A 27417-nucleotide genomic window follows, 5' to 3' on the forward strand; every position below is an offset into this window, starting at 1 on the left:
AAGAAAAATTATTTACCCATATTTCCATTTTACTTTACAATATCTGTATCAGTTCTCATACATACTGAATATTAATGAACTACCAAGAACCAATTGGAAAGATCATCCTGTGTAACATACATCTATCCTTCAACACCTTTCACCTGAACACAAATTTTAATGTCTGCAGGTTTTCATAATCTTTTCATACAATCTGTTCCTAATGCAATTTCTGAACCTGCAATTTTCTTATACAGAAGACAAACTTAAGCAGCACTTCTTCCCATTTAATGAGTGCAGCTGAAATTAGCATCTAGCCTGATGGTTGCCACACATTCAACAACACTTACTAAGATTGCCAAAAGGTTATGAAGAAATCTATTTTCTCAGCTATTACTTGATACCAGTAGACCCGCATTCCTTTAATTCTTGGGCTTGAAATTAGCACTATGAAGGGACTGTGGGAAGTCACAAATCATTCTGCTGTATGGAAAGTTTGTAAAAATTACCATGTCATGAAGGTGGCATATAGTTACCTCAACCTTTCCTTTATTATTTTGTTGACCTAACCCCAGCAAAGAGCTGGAGTCGTAACACTAATTTTTTTCAATCTGCATACAAATGTCCACCAGTAACTCCTTTGGTGAACAGCAGAGCAAGGCATGTGTCTGAAACTTTCCACACCATCAGAATATCGGAACGGACACACCGGCCATTATGACCAGAAGTAGATCTACTCTGGCATCCCATCTTTAGCATCAATCATGAACAAACCTCCAGAGAAGAGCCATGAGCAGAAGAAGCATTACTGAATGCTTGTAGCATTGCACATATTTAAACTGTCTTATGGATTTGTACCATTTTCGCATGTTTTTGTGAATATCCAACTTCAGTGCTTTAGCTGCCTAGCATCTATCTGCAGAGGTGGATAGAGAGGGGAAGGAAAGAAAAAACAGTAACTAATTAAAAATTATAAACCTCTGAATGACCCGGTCTGTGGTTTTTTAGGCACATTAATGCTTTACACTCTGATACCTATGTAAGTCACACAACTAGGAGGCAAGTAGCGTGTTTTTCCTTGGAGGTATGGAAATCTCCTGCTCTCCATTCTGCAGAGCACTGATGCTTCATAGGGAGCAGTGAGTGAGCAGATAAAAATCACCTGGGGGTCCAGCCATCTGCCTCTCACCCTACCAGATCAGAGCATCTCAGCTTTAAATATATTTCCTACCTCAGCCGAAAAAATGTGTTTTACCCTTGCCAAATGTACTTCTAGATAGGACACTCTTCATTTTCTGGGTAAAAAGGCAACCTTCCTATCCTGGGCTGGGTTTCAGGTTTGGTCTTTTTTTGCCCTTTAAGAAAATGGCAGCTGCCTGAATCTGTTCAAGAAGGCTGAAATGGTTAAAGTAATCTTGAGCCAGAATTAGGAAGCACAGTGCAAGTAAGGTGGTCAAAAGTGTGTAATAAATTCTATTTAACCTCTGACTGTCATTCATCATGGATGTCACTGAACATGTGTGGCATATACAAAAAACGTTAATAAATTTCAAAAGGACTTTCCGACATGGCGTTTTTTGCTTCTAAATTGTAAGTTTGACCTGGGTTAAGCTTTACCTTTTTTTAATTATATCGCATTATCTGGCTTAGATGGAACAAAACGATATTTTACAAACTTTATTTCAATGTTGATAAAGCATAATACAAACTCAGCAATTGCTTACCAAATCTCTTCCCTCAAGACCACCCTGAAACTCTAAACAAGTCAAAAGGGCCACGCTGAGAATAAATATCAAAGACATTGCCAACTTCGTCTTTCTATTTAATTAGCAGACAAGCTCATTAGCGGAGCTGTATAAAAGAGTATGCCTGCAGCCCTTGCTCACATCAAGGACTGTGAAGAAGTAGGTTGCAGTCACACATGCAGAAAGCCGCCAGCCCTGGCAGCAAGAGCAGTGTATAGCAGAACTAGGGACGGGGAAGTCTGTCCTCCTAATGAAGGTGAAACTCCGCAGCACACTGTGCCATAAACTGAAATTTGGCATATTTGGGGGGAAGCCAAACAATGGATTCAACAGCACAGAGGCGACCAGCAAAGCACATCCTTGCTCAGTTAAGCTGGTATATTTTCTGCATGAGGGAGGAGCGGGTGGGAAACACAGCCCATGTCCTCAGCATCTGAACGCTGTCTTGTCCCCCAGAGCACTGCACTGTAAACAAACCAACACAGACATGGGTGGTAAACAAACACTACCATCAGCAAACATATACAATATGTGTGTGTGGGAGGGGGTTAGCATCTGTGTCTAGTCTGCGCAGAGTGGGGGGTGGTAATTCACAATGCAGTCACAGCAGCCTGCTTCTGGGTTCAAACAGGCTGCCACTGAGCAGCACCATTTATACTTACTTAGATTTTAATATTTGTTCAGCACGCAGCAACTAATAGTCACGAAGTGTTCCAGGAACTAAAAAGGCTGTTTGAACTAAAGGCAGTTCATGGCAGCCTCTCCAAGCAGGAGCGTGTCCACCTAATTATTGCTGGGTTGTTGTCAAGCACATTTTAGCTTAAAGTACAAACAAAATCCATTCACAACAATTTGATGATTTCTTGGGGGGGGGGCTTGAGGAGCCACAGCTGTTACTAATCAAATTTATTTAAGAGACTAACGTGAAACAGCATGTTTGCAAAAAGTTCATAATCACAGCAGAATTAAATCATTTTTACATAGCATTTATTTGAAAAGTTCTGTACACAAATTTTGACTATGGCAGAGAATATTTCCCTAGCAGTTTAGGTTTGATTTCATTCCTGGAAACCACTATAAAAATCCTGCTTGCTTGCAGCAGAGTTCTTTATTTACACTTGGTTTTAGTTTTAAGACCTGTGACAAACACCAGATTGCTCACGTTCATCACGACGCAAGCAGAGCCGCCGCACATGCTGCCCTGCCTCCTCGTACTACCCATTGGCCTGGCACGCCATACTCCTGGCTCAGTCCAGAGCAGTCGGCTCGGCAGGTTTTCCCTCTGCAACATCCAGGTCTGGAGCTGGAAAAGAAGCTTTGAACTTCACACGCTTCCTGGCACATCAGTAATTACAACCACAGTGTGACAATCACACCTTAAAATTATGATTCTTGTGCCGATGTTATTCTTCCTCTACTACAAAGACCAGCTCTATACTTGTTGCCTGCACAAAGACAAGTCCTGCTCATCTCACCAAGAGTTTTGGGTCCAGCAGAGACATGGGGGCCTCCTGCCTCCAGAGCCACCAGCTTCTCCCTTTCCCTTTCCCACCCACAAAACCCCCATCTTCAAAAACACAGGCTGCCATTTTTTTTAAAAAGATATAATATATCAAAATCTAACTTTTAGGGATTTTAACTTCTGTGTTGAGCTAGGCTTTTGCTTCCCCACTGAGGCTACCAACAATTTTCCTAAACAGTGCCCAGTACAGGGATTTTTCTTTAAAGGAAATTTTGCTAGTTCAGTGGAAAATGGCCAAGAGGCATGAACTTGTTTCAGACAGCTGACCAGCCAGCTGCACGGGGTAATGCCAATGCCCATCCCTCATGGCTGCAAATACATCAACTCACCGTTGGCCTGGCAAGATGATCATATAGCCCATGAGCAGCTACCCACAAAATACACAGGCTGTAAAGCCTCCTTCCACCTCTTGGCCCAAGATTTATTACAGCAAAATTGCTTACTGTACTTCTTTTCTGTGCCTCTTTTCTCTGCACTGCTATGTGTCCATCTCTCCTCCCCACAGAAAAAAAAAATGCCTTTCCATGTCAATCACTCGAGACACTCGGCAGTGATGGAAAACCTTTTTCTCTACCAATAGCCTGTGAGAGAAGTCAAAGGAATCTTGTGAAGTTTCCCAGGGGTAAGGAGGAGAATCCCAACTGGGCTTCTTTCCTCCCCCACCTACCAAATTCTGTAAGAACAGTAAAGAAATCAGGCAGAGACACAAACGAAGTCACTTGCATCTCCTCTGTGCCATCTGTTTTTTCCACTCCAAGCTTCCTATATACTTTAGATGGTGACAGCTCATCACAAAGGAATTGTCCCATAACATACTGCCAGTTCATAAGGTAGAGAGAGCAATGAAATACAGCACTTCCACCCTGCCCTCCCCTCCTATACCTCAGTGCTTTGGCTTTCCCTCTGTACCAGTATGGATATATATACCTACTATTCTCCTAATCCCTCTGTTTCTAGAAACCATCCACCCCTCAGTATCAACCATACAGCTATTTGTCTTGCTCCCTATAACCATTTTCTCCTCAAAAGTTACTCTGCAGATCTGCGTTTGTCCCACCACTTGTGGGGGCAGTGGTGGTCCAGCAAGAGCAGTATGATACCACAGCTGCATCCACTCATGATTTCAAGGTTTATAGGTTTCTTATTGACACACTCAGTCTTGATGTTATCTTTCCAAAGATAATGTTTTTGATAGATTACACATACCAAAAGCACTAATATGCCTCCATAATTTTAACTTCGACTTAACTAACTGGGGAACACCTATCAGAAACATCTTCATTAAAATATTTTGAGAGAAGCTTCGGTCAAAAAAAATGTGGTCAAGATAAAGTGATACCTCAACCTGGACCATCTTTGTGGTTTTGCTATGGGGGGAAAAAAAAACCAACCAAAAAACCAAACCCAACAACCTGTAAATTATTCATAGCTTTCTTGCAATCTCTCTCACAAGCTCACAGAGCAGGCATTAACCCGACATACAAACTTTTCCAAATATTATTAACGCTTCAAAGACACCACAAATATTGAAGTAGATAAATTGTCTATTACTTATTCTCCTCCAATGAAACCTTCAGCAGGACAACACAGCTTCCAATCTTTGCTGAGTTAACATTAAAAGTATGCATTAGGTATGAAGTACTCAGTTCAAGAAGAGGGTTTTATTTAAACTGATAAAAAGTAAGGATTTTTTCCTGCAGTTATGGCAGACATCTTAATTTTCCATTTAGTCTTGCAGGTTCCAGAAAAATGTTTAATCTTTTTATGTCTCACACTGTAAGGTTGCAGTGGAGTTGAAAGCAGAAAATGACAGCAGTGACTTTAGGATGTCTTAGTGTTTTCCAAGCCAAGCCCGTGGCCAAAGTCAGTGTCCTTGTTTCACTCCTGTTGATGTCAATGGAAATACCGCATATGTTCCTAGGAGATCACAGGTTCCACCACGAGAGCATTACATAATATTTTATGGATTATCCCACCTATTTCTTAAAAGATAATCTGTGTGGTTAGTATGAGCTGCTTTGTCACTCAGTGGCACCTCTGTTTCTTCTTAACTGATTTCACCACAGAGTTGCAGAAAACACCTTTCCTTGTCTGAATCAGCAATACTTGAGCTGGAGCTGGCAGTGTGTCTACAGCACTAGGGCTGCTGAGACACCACTCTCAACAAGATGACTTGGTGCTACAACACAGTCTTCATCTCTTCACACCATGTGTAGGTCACACTGAAAATCCAACGCTCTCCAATGTACAACCTCCCTGTTTTCCAAGCTATTCAGTGAGTATTGAGATGGGCTCGAGACAGATACCTACAGAGTCTGTGGTTTGTACTAAGGACTGGAGGCTTCCAGTCTTAACTTCTCCAAACCTGAAGTTAACTAGCTTGCACAGAGTAGAATTCTAAATAAACAAATGCCTGGTCTGAAAAGTCTGGTTTACCAGCAGCTGACACGTGTGAGTGAAGCAATTGGGCAACATCTTTATTTGCAGATTAATTTCTATGTGTCACCAATACATTTCCAGTGCATCACCTTCATGATGTACCTGGAAAGAGAAAGCTTGGAGTCTTCCATAATTATTTTGGCATGCCTGATTTATTTAAGTATGCATTTGTGTTATTTCTGTTCTAAGTCTCTCTATATTTTAGCCAAGACACATTTTAAACACACACAACTCACTTTTTTTAAAAAAGTGAGTCCTGATCACGAGACTGAAGAACTGGGTCCTTGCTTTGTGAACACACCACCTTTCTTCTACACACAATGACAGCTGCTTGACAGCACCTTTCTACCCAAAGCTTTGCCTAAAACCACCTGCAGGCTTGCAGATCTGAGCTGAGGTGTGGACTGAGCAGAGGGCAAAGGTGTGAACTGGGGTCAGAAACAGGAATCTGTCCATACCGCAGTCAGAGGATGCAAATGCAAATACAAACACACCACCTTTCAGAAAGGTCTTCCCCAGACGGGGGTCCACTGTACCCTGGTAAAAGGGATCTGGGGGAGGCACAAATTTAAAGACACAGGAGAAGTCAAGAAGCCCAAGGTCAGCATGTGAGCATAGGCATCTTGATCAGCCAGCTGTGCCCTTCTGATGATTTCTCAACATGTGTGGATCTCCAGAGATCAGCAGGAGTGGGGGCCAAATTGCACCAAAACAGGTAAAACTCTCTGTGGGTATCTTGCTTTGAAGTTAAAAAAACCAAAAACCCCAAGAAACAGAAGACAAAACCAAAAAAAACCAAACTGAAAAAGAAACCACAAAGAAAAAAACCCGAAACATTGTAACCCTGGCAAATTCTTTTTGTTAAGACTTGAGCACTTGGGCCTGAGTCTGTCTTGAATGGCTAACAGAACCAATTCCAGAATCTGCATTTTACCTGTTCCAGATCCATAACATGACTATTGTTAAGAAAATGAAGGCTGACAGATGCAGTGTCTCAAGCAAGACACAAACGAAACGGTTTAAAATAAGCACTGAGTTCACATGGGACTGATCTGAGGCAAAATCCAAATCCCAATGCGCACTATTTCTCAAGAAGTTAAAAAAATTGAATGAAAAATTGAAAATTAAAATGGCCTTAGATTTGTGGGTCAAAGCAATTTCTAGCTGATTTTTAAGTCACTTTTAAAATAAAGAATGACTTGAATTACTCTTTATTCTTTTAAACACTGTGACAACATACAGCTGCTGAGGTCTATTTTTCTGCATCTTACAAAAACTTTACAGAATTCTGAATTCTGGATGTTCTTTAAACATAAGACAGTATTTAAATACTCTTTTGAGCTACAGAAAACATACTTCACACAAGCAAGAGGAAGTGCTAGGACTACTGCCAGAAACTATTTAATTGCTTGAAGCAATTTCTACTCTCTTGTTTGAACAGGAGAAAAAAAAATATTGTTTAAAGGCCATGGAATCTCTTTCTATCTTCTCTTCCCTCTAAAATACCCAACTAATTTGCCTTAACTTAATCTGTGCTTTTAGCCTCCCTTCACTGTGACTATTAAAGAACTAAGCAGTAAGAGTACTGGAGCTCAAGAGAGACCAAGCGAATGTTAACCTGCGACACCATTTTGCTAATATGCACAGCCACAGTTTCTGCTCAGTGCAAATTGCATTATTTTGTGTTCAGCCAGTTGCACTTGTATAGTTTAATTGTCTTATCTATCCTGTAGGGCTGAGCAAAATTGTGCAACCACTGAAACTAAACATGAATTTATTTTCTGTAAAAGCATGGCTGAGACATAAAAACTGTGAAAGAATCTTGTTCGCGATTCCTTGTGTAGGCAGCATGTCTCACTTTAATCATATGCATTATGGCCTTTACCCGTTGCTGCGAATCCACTCCTAGATCTTTCCTGCACATCAGTTTGGCTAACCCACTTTCTAATGCCTCTGTCTCTGTGTAAGAAAGCTGAAAACTATATTGCTTCTTATACTGCAAACAGCAAGACAACACACCACGCACAAAATCAGAGCATGGCTTGTGTCCATCATTTCCTGTTTTTCTTCCATATTTTCCACTACGGTAGTTATCATCTGGACGCCTGAAACGTCTGCACTGAGATTTGGAAACACAAGAGGGCAGGCTACATGCAAAGGAAAAAGCACAGAACATTTCCTATTAGGTTTCTCAGTGTAAACAGCCCAGTTGAACAGGCTGTTGGAAAAGTTTGAAAAACGTGCATTTCGCACTTTCAGCACAAAAATGTGACCAAGCTCCTCTTCTGTGCCTCTAGACAGTATAAAATTAGTTATATCTGTACCCAGCATTTAGAGACTATGCCAAAAGGTGAAAAGACTTTCTCTCTTGATATCTGTAGCAGTTTCTAAGGCGGCTACGTAATGGTAAGAAAAGTTACTTGCCCTCTTCCAGGCTTTGACAAGCAATGTAATGAAAATGCGATGGATTCTCTCAGTAAGTTCCATCCATGTAAAACTTTAAGGCCCTCCCCCCAGAAATGTATTTTGGTAAATGTGTTGTGTTCATTCTTATGCAACCCTGTTTTTAAGTGCGGGTAGTTGTTACAGCAGGCTGTCATACGATGGTTGTCTAGAAGTAGGCAGCGCAGCTGCGAAGTAGCACTCCAGCCCCCCTACTAACATGTTCTCTGCTGGTTTACTGTTGAAAAATTTCCAGTACTAGACTCTTTGGGGCTAAAATATCAATTCAGTGTACAGATGCTATTCCAGTACAATGCCTTCTTGATGGTTTTGGTATTCATTTACTCATGAGTTAATCTCCTCCAAGAATTTTGTATTTTAGTAATTAACAACACCTACTGAAGTCAGCAAGATTTATTCATATTGGTGACATGAGTCCAAGGTTAGCTTTTCTAGACAAATCCCATGCCTGGTGAAATAAATATAGACATGCAGTTTGAAGCAAAACTGTGCCCTCATTTTTCTGTTTGATGTTAACAGATCAAAAGTTAGATCCTGCTAACCAATATTTTTGTGCCTCAGCCCAGCTCCTCTGCAGTTATCTATGTAAGCAATATAATTGGTTCTGATGACATATTCATGTAAGGTAAGGTGATTTGTTTGAATAAAATTTACACCTGGGAATGCAGATATTTGGATCTTGGGAGCCTGGCACAAAGGAGGAGCTCAGGATTAGTCCTTCAAAAACAGTGGTACAAGCATCCATGCAGGTGCTCCAGGTTTTGAGAAGTTCTTTTAGTTCTTTGACTGTGACAACAATGAATTCTTTCATCTGTTTCAGACTGAAACAGATTACTGACCATTTATGGCCAAAAAAAAAGTCTAAAGTACTGATTTGCTATTCAAGGTAAATCAATGCAAGCGTTCTTAGAGACCCCTCCTCTGACATTAGCAGTCATTATACAGTCTACATTTTCCACCCTTCTGCAGTACATCATCAGCATTTAGCTGAAACAACACATTACCAGAACAGGCCTGGCTGAACTGACTCTCTCACGTAAACAACACTTGAGTTGGGTGCTACTTAGGTTTATTTTTTGCAATGATGGTACCTCCAGGATTTCAGCTACACAAGAGAGTTTATGCAATAAACACAGGTGAACACAGTTGGTCACAAATGTAAAGGGTGCACCAAAAAGGAATTGTAATTTATGTGCCAGAGAACTTACTCTATTCCACACTTTGTCTTTTATTTTCAAAGTTTTTCTCTGATACTTTAACACATGCATGTAGTACTCTAAGAAAAATGTTCTGACAAATCAGAACTGCATTATTCTCTCAGTCAGCCAGTCACAAGCCTTCATCTCACACCTTCAGGCTATTAGCTCCAGGTTGGCTAAAGTTGCCTTTTGGACTATACATAGTGTTGAACAAGAACAGGATCTTTTTTTTTTTTATCTTGGGAAAGGAAGTGTTCTGGCAGTATCTCTAGGTCTTATGCTTAGAACAGGATAAAGCAAAAAGACAACACCACCCTACAATATACGCGTCTCGTGACGGAATTAATCAGTGTATCTGAACATGCTGAACTTCCCTACAACAGAATTAAAAGGAAACACCTTGCAGATAATAATGAAAAAGTGTAGTAGCTCATGCAAAAATCTTTCCTCTTCCCACAACAGCTCTTCAAGGATTCAGTTCTTAATTTCTTTTAGAAGAAAAACAAATTCCTATTCAAAATCAAGGACAATTTTATCGGGGGGGTGGGGGGTGGAAGGGGAGAAGGGGTGAGGAAAAAGCATCCTAAAGAATCACTAGAAACATTTCATCATCTTCTTCACAAAACCTGAAAAGACTTTAATTTCTCTCCAAGAATGAAAAAAAGTTCTGCACATTGTGTTTCTGTCAAAGAAAGTCTTACTGCATGGACACAGTTCTTAAAAAAATACATTATATAACCACCTTCCTACAACAGATTACAGCAAATTTAAAAAATTAATTTAACTGTAGTAATTTCTGATTAACATGGTTAGGATCAGTAAGTTGTAATTGCAAAAGCTGAATATTTGTAATTAATAAGTACAAATTATTCAGAAGCAGAATGCATTGAATGCTATTAGAAGTTTATACACATAGTACTAAATTCTGTTCATACAGAAAACTAAATTCAAAAGTTGATTTTAATGCATGATGCCCTTCTTTCATTAGAGAGCTGTGATGAGAAGCCAGCACTATAAAGACTATGACCTGAGGTTCAGCAGCCTGTGATCCTCTCTATATAGTAAAAAAGGCATTTTGAATCAAATATCAGGCTGCATTTAGCCATGTTCATGGAGTTAAGTACTATTCAAAGATAATCCCATGGGACTCAACCTCTACGTTGCCATCAGGTGACAGACACCAGGCTGTACTCTGCATGCAGGACAAGCAGCAGAAAAGCAGCTCCAGGCGGCACAAAGCCATCTCACCTCCTCTTTTTCCTTACTCTGACGTTTTGGGACAGGATGCAGTAGTATCCTCCTGGCCTGTGCCAATTGCAACTGCAGCATTTCCCACACACACCCAGGTGGAGGGGGGCCAGGGCTCTGGCCGCCCTCCCATCGCACCCCCCCATCTGCCCGCCCTGAAGGGCCAGCGGGCATGGGTGCGCTCTGCCCACCTGCGGGTACCAGCCGTAGGGACCAGGCAGCTGTACAGCTGAATGGGGGACAGCTTTCAAGCATGCAGCCCCAGCCAAGTTTTAGCCTTCCAGGAACACTCAGGCAGTAAGAAGCTACTCAACATATGCAAGACTTGCAAAGCAAAATCCCTAACATTGATATAAGGACACAAATATAATAATTATTTTCCCAGAAATTATTCTTTACTTTCCTTGATGATATTAGTACATTTGATGCTAAAATTCAGCTACGTCGGGGTGCAGAACTCTTGTGACCAACCATAAATAAACTGAAAGAATTATATTGAACTATAAATTGAGTAAGGACTTCTTGCTGAGGTGTTCAGTAGATTTCTACTTCCCCTACTTACTTTACTTAGGAAAGTGAAGTCATCTTTACTCTCAAATAGGAACAAGACTCGGCCTCTGTAGTGACTATACAATCATTTATCACTCACCTCTCTGTGTCTTAGAGCTTAAAAAATAAATAATAAGCAGTAAAAAATCATTGTTAAAGAAAGTATAAACATACCTTACAGAACTGCTTAAATTAGTTTCTATACAGAGCGATTCTATACCTAACCTGAAAATAAATGAAGTACAATAAATTCTGAAAAGAAAAAGACATCTGAATTTGTACCTCTACAGCTTTTGACTGAAAAAACTTTTCCACTGTAACAATTTTCTCATGTAATTGCCAGCTCCCTTCCAAAGGGAACTACAAAATGACCAGGGCAAATTATTTTTTTTTTTCTATCAGACTGTCAATCTTCTAGACACATGCACACTGTGAGTTTGACAGGAAAAAGGCTGGGATTAATTTCATGTAATTTATGTGCGTAGAATTGAGTGCGCAAAAGCCAAACTATAAACCAGAAACTTCCACACTGTGTGAGATTATAAAATTACAGTGCAGATTTTCTGTGCATCTACCAGCAAACAGAGCTTTGTCATCTTTAAAATGCATGTGAAATTTTTGGACATTAATTTGTTCAGTTGGTAGGGCTCCCGAGGGTGGATTACAAATAACAGGCACATGCTCTCAATCTGCTTGTCAATCCCACTTGAAAAATTGAAAAGATTGGGTAGTAAAGGCCCAAGCTGAAGCTTTAAAACTCATCTTTGAATGCAAGGTAACCATCTGAAAGTATAAAAGTGACTAATTTTCCAGATTAGTTCCAATTATACTGAATTCTTTAATCTAAACTGCACAGCTTTTAACATGATTCTTTGCTTGATGTGAATATTCAAGGCCTTTTTTTCTGTGAACAGAAGATACGTATCAAGCTTATCTGTGCAAGAACCAAATTGCTTTATTAGAACTGGAGGGAAATCACTTAATTCTGGAGACACTGTAATGTAAAGTGCAAAAGAAAAGGGATTTAAATATCCACTAAAACATGTGGCTTACTTCTGCTCTCACAGAAGTGATGAAATTTTTTTCTCACTGGGAAAGGAAAAAGGAGACCATGATTTGCTTAGTGAAAGACGTTTGTGCATTATTTTATATTACACATAACTACATTGACAAGTCAGTTTTCCAGCTACCTTCCTGTTAGACCTATTTGCTACTTTACCATTTTTCTCCTTTGTCAAAAAGCTATTTCTGACTACTCAGCTCTGCATTTCTGAAAGTATGCATGTTTTAATCCTGAATTTGTGAACAGATATTGAAACATTAAAAAACTATAGCCAATGCCAACACAGTTCTGAAAGAGGACTAGTGCTGTCTGAAAAAAAGTTTACTTCCCCTTTTCTACTTCATAATTCAAGCTGCTCTGCTGCTAACAAAAGGGTATTTATTGTCATTTTATTAAATTTAAGGTAACAATAAACATTAACTCAGTCTCAAACATGATGTCATGTTTTATGTTGCTAGGTTAAAAGAGAATGTAAAGCAAATTACCTGGATTGCTTAGGAAACCCTAAATGCCCTAATTTACCCAACCATTTATCAGCAGAACTAATGAAAAGCCTTTCTTGCCCTTGCAATGGGTAAAGGTAGCCATCAGTCTCTGAAGTGTACAATTTCAGCAGCAAGACAAACAAAAAGCAAATCTTGGGAGTAAATATCAGCTGGATGTTCACATAACAAGGTCCAGAGAGACATATCCAGAAGTTTCCTCTTTTAATCCAACTCTGAATAATGTTGGATGTTGTTCTGTGTTCCTTCAGAGCTCTACTACTGCCAAAATAACTGCTAGGCTTGCAAGTCCAAGTATATCTCAACCCTTTCCCAAGGCACCCCAACACTATCTGAGGCACTGAAACTATGGCAACCGAATAAGAAAGCAGCTTCCATGATTAATAGATGAAGATCCCAGCGACAGTGCCTAGCTAGGCCATAATTCAGGAATGCAGGAGGAATTAGCATAGAATCCATCTCAATCTACCAATAAAAAGTAGATTTTGAAAGGCATCAACAAAACAGGCATTTTTTTCTGCTCAAACTAAATATTCTATAGAACTATAAACTGTTCAAATTCTCATTAACATTTCAATCAACAGCTGTATCTAGTGCAAGTAATGGATAAATGTTCATGAACAATGGTGAAGGAACCAAGATAGCAAATTTCCCACCTGACTATCAAAGCTATACATAGGAATACTCAATAGATAGAACATCTGAATGAAGACGAGCAGGCAGAGGTAAGAAAGTAAAAATAATGTTTGCTGCAGTCAGGAATATATTTGGACACAGTTTTTCCTGTTGTGTTGGGGATTCATATAAGAATGATGTTTCCCATCTGATGAACTGGAACACCTGACCAAATCTGTTGTATACTCTATACGTTTTCATTACTAGAAGGCCCTGTGAGTCTGTCAGGGTCATTACAAAATTGATGAGGGTTAGGAATATTTTTTTTTTAAGTGCATAATCAAACTTCTGCTATTATCTCCACCAAAAATATTAGTATTATAATCCTCATCCACTAGATGGTCTCAGACTAAAATGAAAGGGCATAATAAAAATATTATTTCTTTCTTTTCACTTTCACAAATATTAAGTTTTCACTAAAGACAACTGGCTACAAAGATCATAAAAGCATAGGTATAATTTTTTTGTCTGTATCACCCAAAGGGTATTATTGTGCAGTCAAGGCACGGCTTTACCTGGGGAGGGTGAGAGAGAAGGAGTCAACGGCTCCCCATACCAAGGACAGCACACATGCTGCCATGTCACACAATGTGCTGCAATGCGGCGCAACTGCCCCCCAAAACGCTTTAATTTCAGCATTGCATGAATGTTGTAAAACCATATATTTGCAGAAAGTTCCTCGGTAGCAGTTTTGTCAGTAGCTAAAAAAAAACACCAAAAAATGGCATGGGATAGTCCACGATATGCGAATTTCAAGTATCTAGCATAAATACTTTATATAGAAATGCCTATTATTAACAATACTTTTAAAGGAAAGGTCATCACTGAATGTAGTGAATTACCATATGTCTTCACTGTAGAGATACAGCAACTGGCAGCTCTGTTAATAGCTGGTTTATCTACTTCATTTTACATCTCTATTTCAGCCACTAAAGAAACACTTTGGGGCTTGGGGAAAAATTCCTTTCATACAAAAAATGACTCTGTGCTCATATGGAGCATAGTAGACCCCTCCTTTTGGCTGATAAATAACTACAGTTCTATACTGGGAAAGACTCAAAGAGGTTTTGCAGTGAATTATGAGATAATTCATGTCGGGTTCTTCTCGTTTTCCTCTTCTGTTTTTGAAAGCTTTTTTTTTTTTTAAAAAAAGTGATACTTACTTCCTTTTTTTTATTAAGCTATAGCTGGAGATAAACTTTAGATTTTAGAGGGTATAACTTTGGCAGCCCCATTTATGTTCATCTGGTGCATGAAAGCTGAGAATATGATTATTTTATGGGGAGAGGCATAGCTCTCTCAACCCCTTCCCTATTTCCAGGGGCCCCATTATTAACTGTTAGAAGCCTTTATAAGTCTGAAGTAACAAAAACTGCAAATGGCTCTATGCCTGCCTTTCAATGAACCCCTCTTAAGACTTCCAGAATACCCTGACGTTGTAGGTGCATACCTCTTCAGTTTTTTTTCTCTCTCAGTTCCCATACCACATTTAATTTTGAATCCTTTCACACCTTCCAGGTGCTAAAATAGGATAAGCAAACGAGCAGCTCGGGAACTCCAGAGGACACACGGGACATGCAATATGTATCATTACAACACAGTAGGTGGCACTCTTCCCTTTAAATCCTAAAGCAGTGCCTTGGAGCTGGGCTGCCATACTTGCCATGTTGCAGTCAAGACCCAAAACCAAAGCATTGTTCACCACGGACAATTAAAGATCCCTTAACACTGTATAAACGTGAACATTCCATTATTTCTATGGCCATAGGTAACAGTTTAGTTGTTTCACAATTCAGCATATAAAGAAAATTAAGACATGCAAACTCTGGTCTGCCAGGTTTGCACTTGAACTGAAGAAGTTCTGCCTTCACTGACCCTACGCATATCTAAGCTGTTCCTCACTCAAGAGACTGGTGCGACAGGCCAAAAATAAAAACATTCCTATAGAGAGGTGTCAGGCTTAGGCCCAGGCTTTCCCCCAGTTGCTTGTTTCTGCCTTTGAACACGCTCATGGCTGCAGTATGCTGTTGATCAGCAGCTGCCTCCATGCCACTACTATCCGCATCTTATTGCCAAAATGGTCTCTGTGTATGCCTCACCCACCTCAGAGTAATCCCGATACACAGAATTAATGAGCATAAAATGCTCAAAAGGTCACCAGCAAAAAAAGCATTGCTTATTCCTGTTATTTTTCTGTTGCCCCATCAAGACAAAAGCTTGTCACAATTTGCGACTTGCTCCGTAACACAGAGACCTAGGTCTGACTTAATGCTGAAAGCTGGTCCAGAGCAAATATACTCGCACCATAGCTTCAGATCCTCACCAAGTACTGATTTCCAACAGAGAAAAGTATTTTCAGATCGGGGCCTGAACATGAAAAAAAGTCCCCATTTGAGTAATATTTCAACAACTGCCTTTACTCTCAGAAAAGTACTCAGGCAAGCAAGGCTTTGCTGGGTGAGCAAAACTTACTTGGGTGAAAGAGACTGGGAAGGAGAAGAGCTAAAGATTTACCTCCTCAGTAAATTAAGAGTAGGAGGTAAAATACTGCGGCACCTGGATCAAATTAGAATAGCGAAAACTTCTGTTTTAGTACAGTTCAACTTTTGTCTAACATATGCTAAATCTAATAGAGTCAAATGTTGTTTTTCAGCATTTACCCAGTTGTTTGTTTTCAGCACTCCGCTATAGTGTATGGGCATCAGGTACTATACACAAAACATTTGTTTGGGTAGTATAACAATGTGTTCTTGCAAACAAGTTGGATGCGAGGCATGTATTAGCTCAGGTCAATTTAATCCTAAAACATTTTATGTCTCCCCTGCTGTAAACCATGTGAACTCCTTTCATGTGTATTTATGTATGGCTCTTCAAAACAAGATGACAAATTTCCCCTTCCCTTCACAAAACATGCACAAGCAAGTTCACAATCACCTACTTCCTTTTTAATGCAAACAGTTCTAGTCTGGATTTATCACAGGTCATTAATTTGATCCCTCTCCTTTTCTCTTTCCTTTTTTTTTTTTCTTTTCAAAAATACAATGAAGGCAAGTCCTTATCCTTACCGGACCTACCTCCTTCTTCAGTCTTAAACTCCAATAACTTTGATCCTCTATTTACAAACATTAAGGGGGAACTATGGCTAATATTCACTTTTATCTTCAAGTAGCTTGAGATGTTAGCTAGTCGTGATAACTCACAGATTTTGTGCCTAATTATTTTTTGGTTCAAGTAGTATCAGTTCAGTTGATAAGGTCGGTTTTGCCATTAGGTAAGAAGATACAGATTCAATGTAGACTAATTGAGAATACATAGAACATCTGGGACCATATGATTCATCTTCTCTGAAAATATTCACCCATGCTTCGACTATTTGATTCCTACTACATGAAAAGCAAATGTTGCAAATATACTTTATGGTATTACTTAATATTTTAAAATGCATTTAGCATTCAGACAGAAACTTCATCTGGGCGTTCTGCTCCTGAACAAAACTTCCATGAAAGCCAGAGGTTTTCTGCAGCAGAGAGCAGTGGAGAACAGAGATCAACATTTCTATGCATAGGAAATTGTTTGGCTTTAAAGAGTGTTAGTATATATTCTCTTTGTCTTATACCTCATGAGAATATACCATATTAAAAATGGGTTCCTTTCGGATAAAATTACACCCTAGACAGTAAAACACCTTGGCAACTGTACTTTTTTCTTTTTCTTAAGAGTGACAAACCTTCCCAATCTTACTGAAGCTAGTATTTGCTTTCAACCACGTATGAGGCAATTCCATGAAGAAAGGGGTTTGCTGGAGCAGACCCAAATTTCCTCACAATACAATAGATTCATCTCATTACAGAAAAAAAAAAAAAAAAAAAACACCAAAACACAAAACACCCAGAAGTTAACCAGAGCAAGATGACAACAAATCGCAACGGAACATGATAACAGCTGCATAAACTTCTCTGAGATAAATGGCACAGCCTCCTCAAAATATCCACGAGTTCTGTGATTAAGAGTCTGTCTCTGCCGGACTTTCTCACGTTGAGGCCAAAGGATTTACCCGCCAAGTAAAGATTACTTGCATGAGAATGGCTCGCTGGATGACACTTAGATTAAACGAATGCAAACCAAAAGCAGTCGCTGAACAAATTTTTGCAAAGAATGTGGGAAAATCACGCCTCTAGCTACTGTCTTTGAGGTCAGCGTAATAATTAATATCGTTGCTGGACGACACTACACAAAAGTTAGCAGAATCTATGTGAAATAACAAGCAACCGCATGCAGCCCCGTGAGAGAAAATGGTTGTGGGGATTTAGCTCTTCATTATTTACAACACCTGCAAGCCGTGTGTGCCCCTTTGGAAGATCAAGCATCCACCTTGCAGAGTCAGGAATCGGCGCCTTTTACAATTTATCACAGAGCTAACTAAAGCCTTTATTTCTGCCGTTCTATTAGTGAAATAATTTTCTGCCTACAGCAGCTGGATATCCGCGCCGCACAAACGCGCATGTTTGCAAACTTCTAAAAGCAGCAATTAGCTCCGGAGAGGCACGGTAGAACAAATTTCCCGCTGAACAAGCGGTCAAGGATGGAGAAAGAGCCGACTGCCCAAGGAAAACCCCAGCAATTACCATCTTGCGACTCACCCTGGGAAGAGCCGGGCAGGACAGCGGCGGCGGGCAGAAGGGCATCTCCGCTGCGACTGACCGGACTCCAGCCCCGCGTCCCCCGCCCGCCGGCCGGAGCCACCCCCGGGAAACGCCTCCCTCGGGCGGGCAGGAAGGAAGGAGGAAGGAAGGAAGGAAGGAGAAAAGGAAGGAAGGGGCGGTGGGACAACCGAGCCCTAGCAAGAAGCAGGTACTTTATCCACGCGTGATAGATGAAGGAGACCCAAACTTTTCGAAGCGCGGGGCGGCGCTGGCCCCCAGCCGGCCCCGGGGTCTGCCCGAGCCCCGCCGCCCCTCGGCCCCGCCGGAGGAGCTCAGCCCGGGGGCGTCCGGGATTCCGCTCGTGCGGAGCGGCGGCCGCGGCTCCTAAAGCACCTCGCCCTCAGCTGGGAGCCTTCCCTGCCCGCAGGGACGGGTGCGTACGTCTTCAGGGGGAAATCCCTCCCCTCCTCAGCATCCTGTCCCCTACGCGGCATCCCTCCACAACTCGGCATCAGCGGCGGGAAAGCACCCCCTTCCCGGCCCCGGCGCTCCCCGCAGCCACTCTGGGAAGGCTGCCCGAACAAGAACTCCTTTGTGCCGGCCGGCCCTGTTATTGCCCCTTAGAAAAACTTTCCTTTTTCCCCCCCTGGGCCGGGGGGAGGAGAGGGGCTGAAGGAGCGGCAGGGCGAGGGCGCGGGAGGAAGGAGAGGAGCTGGGCTGCGCCGACATGCCCCCCGCCTCCCCTCCCGCCCGCCGGGCCGCCCTGAGGGGTCCGGTCTCCCCCAGGCTCGGCGGCGGGGCCGGCCCGCCTGCCTGCGCTCACCGGCCGCGGCGAAGCGGCTGCTGGAGCCACCAGCCCGCAGGGCACAGGCTGACGGCGCCCGGCAGAAGGGGGCGGGGAGCTGCCCTGCCCGAGAGCCGCCCTTCTCCCAGGGGGCTGCGGGACGGCAGCGGGACCCCGCTCCGCCGAGCAGGGGAGGCGGAGGGAAAGCCGCTGCTGCCCGCGGGGAGGGGAACCGGCGGCCCCAGCCCACCATCGCGAACAAAGCCCGAGGCAGCGGCTGTGAGGCGGAAGAAGTTTCCTGGGTTCCTGGCCCCTTCCCCCAAAACGCAACCCCAGCCTTGGAAAAAAATAAATAAAAAAAAAAAACAACCGCATCGCAACTACCCTGCATGGAAGAGCGGAGACCGCAGGGTTACGCCTCTGCACGGAGCGCCCACATTGTCCCTGTAACAAAGACACCCCCGCGACCCAGCCCCACACGATGCCCAGCGGCCCCGGGGTGAGCGGGCGGCGGCCCCCGGCGCCGCGGCGGGCGCGACCCCCTGCCGCCGGCCCGCTGCGAACAGGGCTCGGGGGTGCGGAGGGGTAGGTGAGCCCGAGCGCCGCGCATGCAAGCCGTGCCAAGGGGCTCGGGAGGAAGGCTAACACGTTAGGCAGTTGAGGCGGGTGCGGGGAAGAAAAAGAAGAAAAAAGAAAAGAAAGGCGAAGCCACGAGATGCCTGGAAAGTGGCAACAGCAAGCCCTGCGTGTGCACTTGCAGGCGGCTCTCCTCCTCTTCCGAGGCGCTGCAAACGCTGTCGAGACAGAAAGCAGCAGCCAGCCTTAAACGACACACCATCCTCGCTCCTCCCGAGCCTGCCGGGGCGACCCGGGAGCCTTCCTTTCCGAACGACCCCAAAACATCAGATAGGGATACGGACGGGGGAGTACTGTACCTTTTCGGTGCATGTATCTAGGCAGCTAGAGGACAGAACTAGCTGATGTAGTGTCCCATTTAGTAATCCATTTAAGGGGATCTCTCTGGGAAACTGGAGCCACTCTCTCCTTTGCAATCCTTTGTCATTACTACATGTGTGCTTCCCGGGGGATGGAATATTTAATATTTCTACTTTCTGAATCGCAAATGCAATTTGTTCATTTCCAATGATGGGCGAAAAGAGGGGAGGGAACAGGGCGAAGAAGGAAAAATAATAATAATAATAATAATAATAATAATAATAAAAAAAGCGTAAGCAACTCCTCTCCAGACTCAAATTCCACTACGGTTCCACTCCAGTTAAGTCCCCTTCAGTCGCGCCTCGGGAGGTAAGTCATTTCGGGGTCTCCTCCTGCTCCCTCTCTACCAAAAGTGCTCCCGGTGTGACGGCTGCTTCAGGAAAACTCCTAGGCTGGAGGCACTCGCCGTGCCACAGCAGGAAACCGCAGTCGCTCCTCGCCCCGAGCTGCCGGGCATTGGACTGTGCGCGGCGAGGACTGGGGAGCCGCTGCCTGCCGCTGCCTGCCGCTGCCTGCCTCCCCTGGGCGCCCGCCGCCAGCCTCCCTGCCCCTGGGACGCGGCTCCGCCGGCGGAGGAAGGCGGAGACAAAGCCCGGACTGGACGGCGGCGGGCGGGCGGGCAGCCGCGCCTCGGGCACCGCCCCTTGCCCCGCCCTGCCCTGCCCTGCCCCGCCCCGCCGGGCGGTGCCTCCGGGGGGGGCGGTGCTGGCGGGGAGGGGTGGGGTCTCGGGGCGCCGCGCGTCCTTGCGGGAGGGGGCGCAGCTTCTCGTTCCGGTGCTCCCTGCTGACGGCGCCTGCCCGGTGCTGAGCTTTACCGGGCTTAATGCCGAGCAGGTGCAAGCGGAGGGGATGCGCCGCCCCGGCCCCCCGGAGCTGCTGCCGCCACGGCCGCCTCCAGCCGTCACAGCCGGTCCGCGCCCTGGGGGCGCGGGGGAGGCGGCGGGGAGTCGCAAAGCCCCAGAGCGGACTGAGGAGCCGGGGCAGCCGCCGGTGCCGAGCAGCCGCCGTCGGCCCCGGGGGGATGCGCGCCTCCCCGGAGGCTGCGGGCGCGGCAGCAGGGACCGCTGCGGAGCCCGAGGCGGGGGGGGCCCCGCACACCGCCGCCTGGCAGAAGGCGCGCGGCAGGGCTTGGGCCGTACAGACCGGGCACATCCCCGGGGGCGTCCCCGGGGGCAGCGGGGACTGGGGCTGTGGCGGGCGGCTGGCGCAGCTCTCGGCCATCCGGTTGTCTTCCTTTCCCCCTTCCCTCCGCCCAAATCCCGATTCGGTGGTTGCTTGCTGCCCTAATCCCTCTCTCGGAGCGGGCCCAGGCAGGGAAGGAGCAACCGGCGCTAATATATTAATCCCCCTCTACCCGGCCCCGTGGCCGGTAATACCCCGGCCCCGGCGCGGCGGGGCGATGCGGGGGCCGCGCCGGGGGCCGCTCCGCATCCGCTGCCCACGGGGGCTGAGCCGCCCGACCCGGCTCCCGCGCCCCACCCCAGCCCCGCTGCCGCCGCGGCCCCGGGAGCGGGGGTTGCTGCGGGGGCGCCGGGCTCACGGGACCCCGGAGCTCAGCCCCTGCCGGCGGGCGCGGCCGCCCTGGGGTCCCACCCGATCGCCAGTGGGGCGCCCCCCGCGCCCGCTGACCTCTCGGAGCGCCGGGGGTTCGGCCGGACAAGCCGCGGGAGCGGAGCACGGTATAAACCCGACAAAACAGCCGAAGGCCGGGGAGCTGGAAATCCCCATGCACGTTGCTTTGGCGGCAGCATGCAATTCCGCAAGAGTTTTAGCAGTTATTCCCATCCTCTAGATCTCGCCGGAGTAACGCTGCAAGGAGAGCCTCTAGTTATTTCAGTGTGAAGGTATCTAGTTTCCAGAGGATTCATTTACATGTGCAATTGCTTTAACATGATTTATACTTTTTTTTTTTTTCCTCCCAAACCAAATAAGTGAAGGGGCAGACTGCAACCAGGGGATTTGCTGTCAGGCCATGAAGTGTGGCATTAAAATTAAAATAATTACTTGTTTATGACAGCTGTTTTGCTGCCTTTTATTTTCAGGTAATGAAAGGATTCAGAGAAATTGGTTTTGGTTCGGTATTTGATTTGGGATCTAAAATTACACATTCATTCAATTTCTAGTTGTTAAACTACAAGGGAAAACATTCATCTGTATCAAGGAAAAGTTTCTTCTTTCCTTTCAGACAGTTTAAACTGAATGTATACTTAGGATAATTTTCTAACCAAAGGAACTGAGACTTAATATATATTTTCTTTCTTTCCCTGAAAATCTAAACCAGAAGCAAGTTCTGCACCAAACAGAATAATTGCTGGGGACAGATAAATTTTAGTGAAACAAACTTACCCTAGATCTGAAAGCAATTAGAGAAACTGAACTGGTACAAATAATTTCTGGGTACCCAAGTGTGTGTCAGGGGGGTAAACCAGATGAATGTACCTTGCTTTGCCAAGATCTCTAGCTCCATTTCCACAGAGGCCCCCGATCGTCTCATGGCACTTCTTCCTCTGTCAGGAAATGAGCACAGAAACTGAACGCAGTCAGGATTTGTGGGAAATACCCATTTAACAGTACCAAAGGCTGACATTCAGTCGTTACATTATGCTCAATCACTGCATACATTCTGAGGTGTTCGAAACTTCCACTGACTTTGTTGTGGGTTTGAACTGTAAGCAGATCTAGATTGGGCCTTTGTTCCGTGCCTCAGATATTTCACAAATACTTCCGCAATACTGAATGGTTTATTTTACACTTGCACTTCTTCATTAATCAAAAGATCTCTGACAGAGAACATTTTTCCCCCTAACATTTAGGGGTTTGAAAAGTACAGGCCAGATTTTCATATTATGAAAGTTCTGCAAGAAGCAGAAAGCACTGAAAAAAATCCTATTTTCCACACACTGGTACTAGCTAAGGCATCAGTTGCTGGAAGCTTTATATTGAGGTTCTTTTAGAAAAGTGTTTTCCATTCATCCACTTACCCTATCTTTAATTTCCAAGCCTGCACTGCCTAATTCCTTCACTTAAATCACTCATTGTAGCCCTTTTTCGTTTAGCCTTCTCCCAGAGCGAAAGTCAGCTCTTTTGTCCTTCATTCCCTTACTGTTTCTTCTGCTCTTAACTTACTAGAATCGATCTATAAAATCAGACGTGTCTTCATGGCTTAAAAAAACACTCTCTTCTACCTGACTCCCTATTCCCTTTCTCTCTCTGTACCCAATCCAGTAAACTATTCTCCTTTTCTCTCCCACCGAGTTTTTTAGACTGTTTTCGTGGAACTTTAATATCAATCTCAATTTTCCGTGCTGTCAGATTTTCTGAAAACAGAGACACAACCATATTTGTTTTGCCTAGACTAGTTAACAACTGTGGGCTACTCACACTGGCTTGGGGAAGGGAATTATTACCCTTAGTGACAGGAAAAGATGTGTTTTTTCACTGGCTGCTTTTTGACAGCTGCAGAGGTAGAGTGCAGTGGGCTTTCCAGTCAGGAATTCTTGGTGAGTTCTCCATGTGCATTTTAAAAGCCTTACCTGAACAATTCACACAAGCTACAGAGAAGTTCTCCAACTCACTCCAGACCCAGTAGGTCTTTACCAAATCTTTTACTTCAGTTTGTATGAAAATGTTACCTCTACCACTCCTTCCTAATGGCATACAAAATATGTTGACTTGAAGTTCATGGGACACTTTGCCCGTGTGGGGGGAGAAGGGCACTTGGGCCTCCTTTACTGGCAGCAGCTGACACTTTCCAATTGGGTTGTGTGAAGTGCAATGCCACTTGGCATGCTGAACCCTACACTGTATACGTAAATATTTTCTACTCTACTGGCTTTCCAGAGCCATGTGATTGTAGGAGCAGCATCCCATTAGATACGGTTCTGAGGAGCTGGGATACTTCAGGGGTGCAATGGCACCTTGTCATTGAGCACATCCCTACTCATCTTCCCACGTCAGAATAACCTGTGCAACGTTCCCCGATTTCTGTATCAGTTGTTATTGTTAGTTTCAGTTCAGTTCATTCTTGCCCCAGTTTCAAAGGTTCAAAAGGCAGCAGAGTTTTACATTGAAACAATACACAAGAGTGGTGGAGCTGAGGATTTTGACAGCTGTCTGAGAAACACTAGGGGTTTTGCCCCAAGGAAGGTACAAGATGGTTTTGATGTCCAGGAGGCACTCGAAGCTGGTAATCTTTAGGAGGGGTTGTAACTCCTTTTTACCCCTCTCCCACTCTGGCATCAGAGGAGACACCTTTTACCTATGGGAATATATCTCACCACAAATAAAAACAATGTTGAGTGCAGGGACATCTTAATGTAAAGAAGTGTTGATTTCTTTAATCTTACAGCAACAGTGAAGGCTCATCAAACTGTAAATATGATTTTTGTCAAGACAGCATTACTGAATGTCTGGCAAAGTAATTACTCCTACACAGAGAAAAATAAGATCTTTCTTTTAATCGCTTCAGAGGAATTACCAAACTCAGCTGTATTCCAAAAATGTAGTTGAAAGTAGGCAGGTTTTTAATCAGCACATAGCTGTTCCTGGGCATGCTGCAGCTAAAGAAAAGAAGACTCATAAAAACCAACACAGACCCAATTCTCAGTCTTTTAACATAAAATGGCAACAGGTCTTTTGCCCAGTTAACTCCTGCAGTCAGGCTCATACTTTAAAATTATGAGCACTAGACATTTTACAGACCACTGTAAACATGTAAAATGGGACTAGATTAAGAACAGGTAGGCCATGACTTTCCTCCATGGATGTGATTTTAATGGTTGGTGAATCCCTGCAAAATTCCTTCTGTAACTAAGGAACTTACTAGAAATGCGGCACTTTTAGGTTACTGGATGGCATACATAGGTTTCACAGAATCACAGAAACACAGAATGGCAGGGGTTGGAAGGGACCTCTAGAGATCATCTCGTCCAACCCCCCTGCTTGAGCAGGCACACCCAGAGCAGGGGGCACAGGAACGCCTCCAGGCGGGTTTTGAATGTCTGCAGGGAAGGAGACTCCACAGCCTCTCTGGGCAGCCTGTGCCCCTGCTCTGGCACCCCCACAGGAAAGGAGTTTTTTCTCATGTTGAGGTGGAACTTCCTGTGTTTCAACTTGTGCCCATTGTCCCTTGTCCTGTCATTGGGCATCACTGAAAAGAGTCTGGCCCCATCCTCTTGACATTATTGTTTATGATGTTAAGTTATTATTTATTAAGTTATTTAATTAATTTATTAATTATTTATAAGTATTGATGAAATGCCCCCTCAGTCTTGTCTTCTCCAGGCTGAACAAACCAAAATGTCTCAGCCTTTCCTCATAAGGGAGATGCTCCTGTCCCCTGACCATCTTGGTAGCTCTCCGCTGGACTTCCTCAAGCAGTTCTGCATCCTGCTTAAACCTGGGGGGCCAAAACTGGACACAGCACTCCAAATGTGGCCTCACTAGGGCAGAACAGAGGGGGAGGATAACCTCTCTCGACCTGCTGGCCACACTCCTTTTAATGCAGCTCAGGATACCATTGTCCTTCTTGCCACATGGGCACAGTGCTGGCTCGTGGTCAGCTTGCTGTCCACCAGCACGGCCGCGTCCTTCTCAGCAGAGCTGCTTTCTAGCAGGTCAACCCCAAACCTGTACTAGTGCATGGCGTTGTTACTCCTCAGGTGTTTTTAGTTTGTTTTTGCTTTTATTAATCACTTTGTTCACACATCTTCCTAATGGATACCCAGATGACCATAGGCTGATGTGGGGTGTGCTAAGCAGGGGCACCCAAAATATTCAAAATTTCAGGAAAGTAGTTTGAAATATTCACTAGAAATACCGTGGACTCCACTGAAGGATTTGCCTCTGCCTGGGAACCCAAAGGGAGTCTTTCTGTGCCAATTCTGTGCAGGTTGGTCTTTATAACTATGGAGGATTTTGGAAGGCAAACAAGGCTGCGGAGCAGATGTTTTATGCAGGAGGCTGCCCCGGTCAGCCCCTGCTGTACTGTGCCAGAAAAATCAGCAGAAATTCATGTTGTGCTGTGAGCAACATTCACATGTCACTGTGTCATCGAGTTCCCAGAAGAGGAGAGTGTTACATGATGGTGAAATAAGCAGAGAATACTGTGGATAGTGGCTGGGCCATATGGTGAAGGGAGTGGTTCCCTGTTAAAAAAACAGAACAACAGAGCATGGATGAATATGGGAAAGTGTGTTAAACCAACATAAATATGCAGAGATTCATTGTCAAATTACTCGAAACACACATGGGCCAGATCCTTCTCTGGTGTAAGTTAACATAATTGTATTGATGTTAGTGCATCCATACTGATTTCACCTGCTGATGATCTGTTTTGTAAAGTATCACCAGGAAGAGAGTGTATGGTAATTTTTAACTAGCCTATAGAGCTCCACAACAGAAATATAACTGATCTGTTGTATTCCATAGGCAGTTATTTAAGTCACTAGAAAAATTATTTGCTATTGAATTCTATTGGATTTTCCATAAAGGGAAGCTTACTTTCTTTGTACATTGGATGTTGATGATCTCACATTAATCTCTTCTAGTTAGAGTTTCTGAGAGGAACGTTTATCAGGAACTGTAGAGAGAGCATCTGAGGAGAGTTTTCAGGGTTTCTTTCCCTTGCTCCTCAGTTACTTCATGGTGGTTACAGGTATTGTGCTCTACATTTTTAGTTCACTATTTCAGAAATTCCCCCCGTAGCTTTTCCAGCATTGAGCTTAGATGTTGCATCCTTGTTGAGTACAGTGAGGAAATGAACAGAGTAAAATATGTCTCTCAGATGCTATTTCTCTTTATATGATTAAGGTTTGACACTAACTACTGAGTTGTTTGGACAGCAAGTGAAGAAGTGTAGAGGGACTCTCTGAAAACATGTAAAAATATATTTTGATTGGAAAGTTAAGTCAAATTCATACAGTTTTCTTCAGTTAAATCCTCTGTTCTCATCAGGACCCTGTAAAATCAGGGGCTTGATCAAGAGCTTAAGGAAAACAGTGAGAAAAGAAATTTATAGTGGCTTTGCCTGTGTTCTTGCAGTGGATAAATATGGTCCAAAGTGAACCATTGCAGTGGATCCCAAAAAGCAATGAACATTTCAGATCTAGATGGGGGAACTAAGTGTAAAATTATCATAATTGAAAAGACAGCACTGAACGAAGTCAATATTATAATAGAAGTGTTTTAAATACAATTACAGCATCAATCTGAGAGGAAATCCAATTTTAAATAATAAGAAGTGGTTAGTTTAATAAGTCAAAATCATTGCTTTCAGTGTCCCTTCAGCTGAACTGAGCCCTTAGGAACACTCAGTAAGTGGAATTGCCAGGCAATACAATATTACCAAAGAGAAACCTTTAATGGTTTCAGTGTCTGAAAGAAAGAGGCTTTATTCCATCCTCCTCCCCAACACACACACACTTTAATTCAGAACATTAAATCTCACCCAGCTGACTTTTTTTTTTAAACCCTGAAATTGATGGCAGTAGGAAGAAAAAAAGGGTCTGCTACTGACAGACAAAATATAAAACCAAAACAAACAAAAACAAAAAAAAAGGGAGAAGAACAGAAGGGAAAAGAGCAGCCAGGACAAAATGGAATAGATGAG

General features: G+C 43.8%; 1 protein-coding gene across 6 annotated transcripts in view; it reads right to left on the reverse strand.

The window, feature by feature from the left end:
• SEMA6A (semaphorin 6A) overlaps nucleotides 1-21456 on the reverse strand; it is a 114390-nt gene extending 92934 nt beyond the window's left edge. For 3 of the 6 annotated variants that reach the window (XM_075079784.1, XM_075079781.1, XM_075079786.1), the window contains exon 1: nucleotides 19748-19873. The gene's annotated coding sequence lies outside the window, so the exon portion shown is untranslated. Of the gene's footprint in view, nucleotides 1-18025; nucleotides 18110-19747; nucleotides 19874-21437 lie in introns of those variants that run through there. The other 3 variants (XM_075079785.1, XM_075079782.1, XM_075079783.1) reach the window with 2 other exon arrangements.
• Between the last annotated feature and the right edge of the window lie 5961 nt (nucleotides 21457-27417).

The sequence above is a fragment of the Phalacrocorax aristotelis genome, chromosome Z (assembly GCF_949628215.1).
Source record: "Phalacrocorax aristotelis chromosome Z, bGulAri2.1, whole genome shotgun sequence".
Lineage (NCBI taxonomy): Eukaryota > Metazoa > Chordata > Aves > Suliformes > Phalacrocoracidae > Phalacrocorax > Phalacrocorax aristotelis.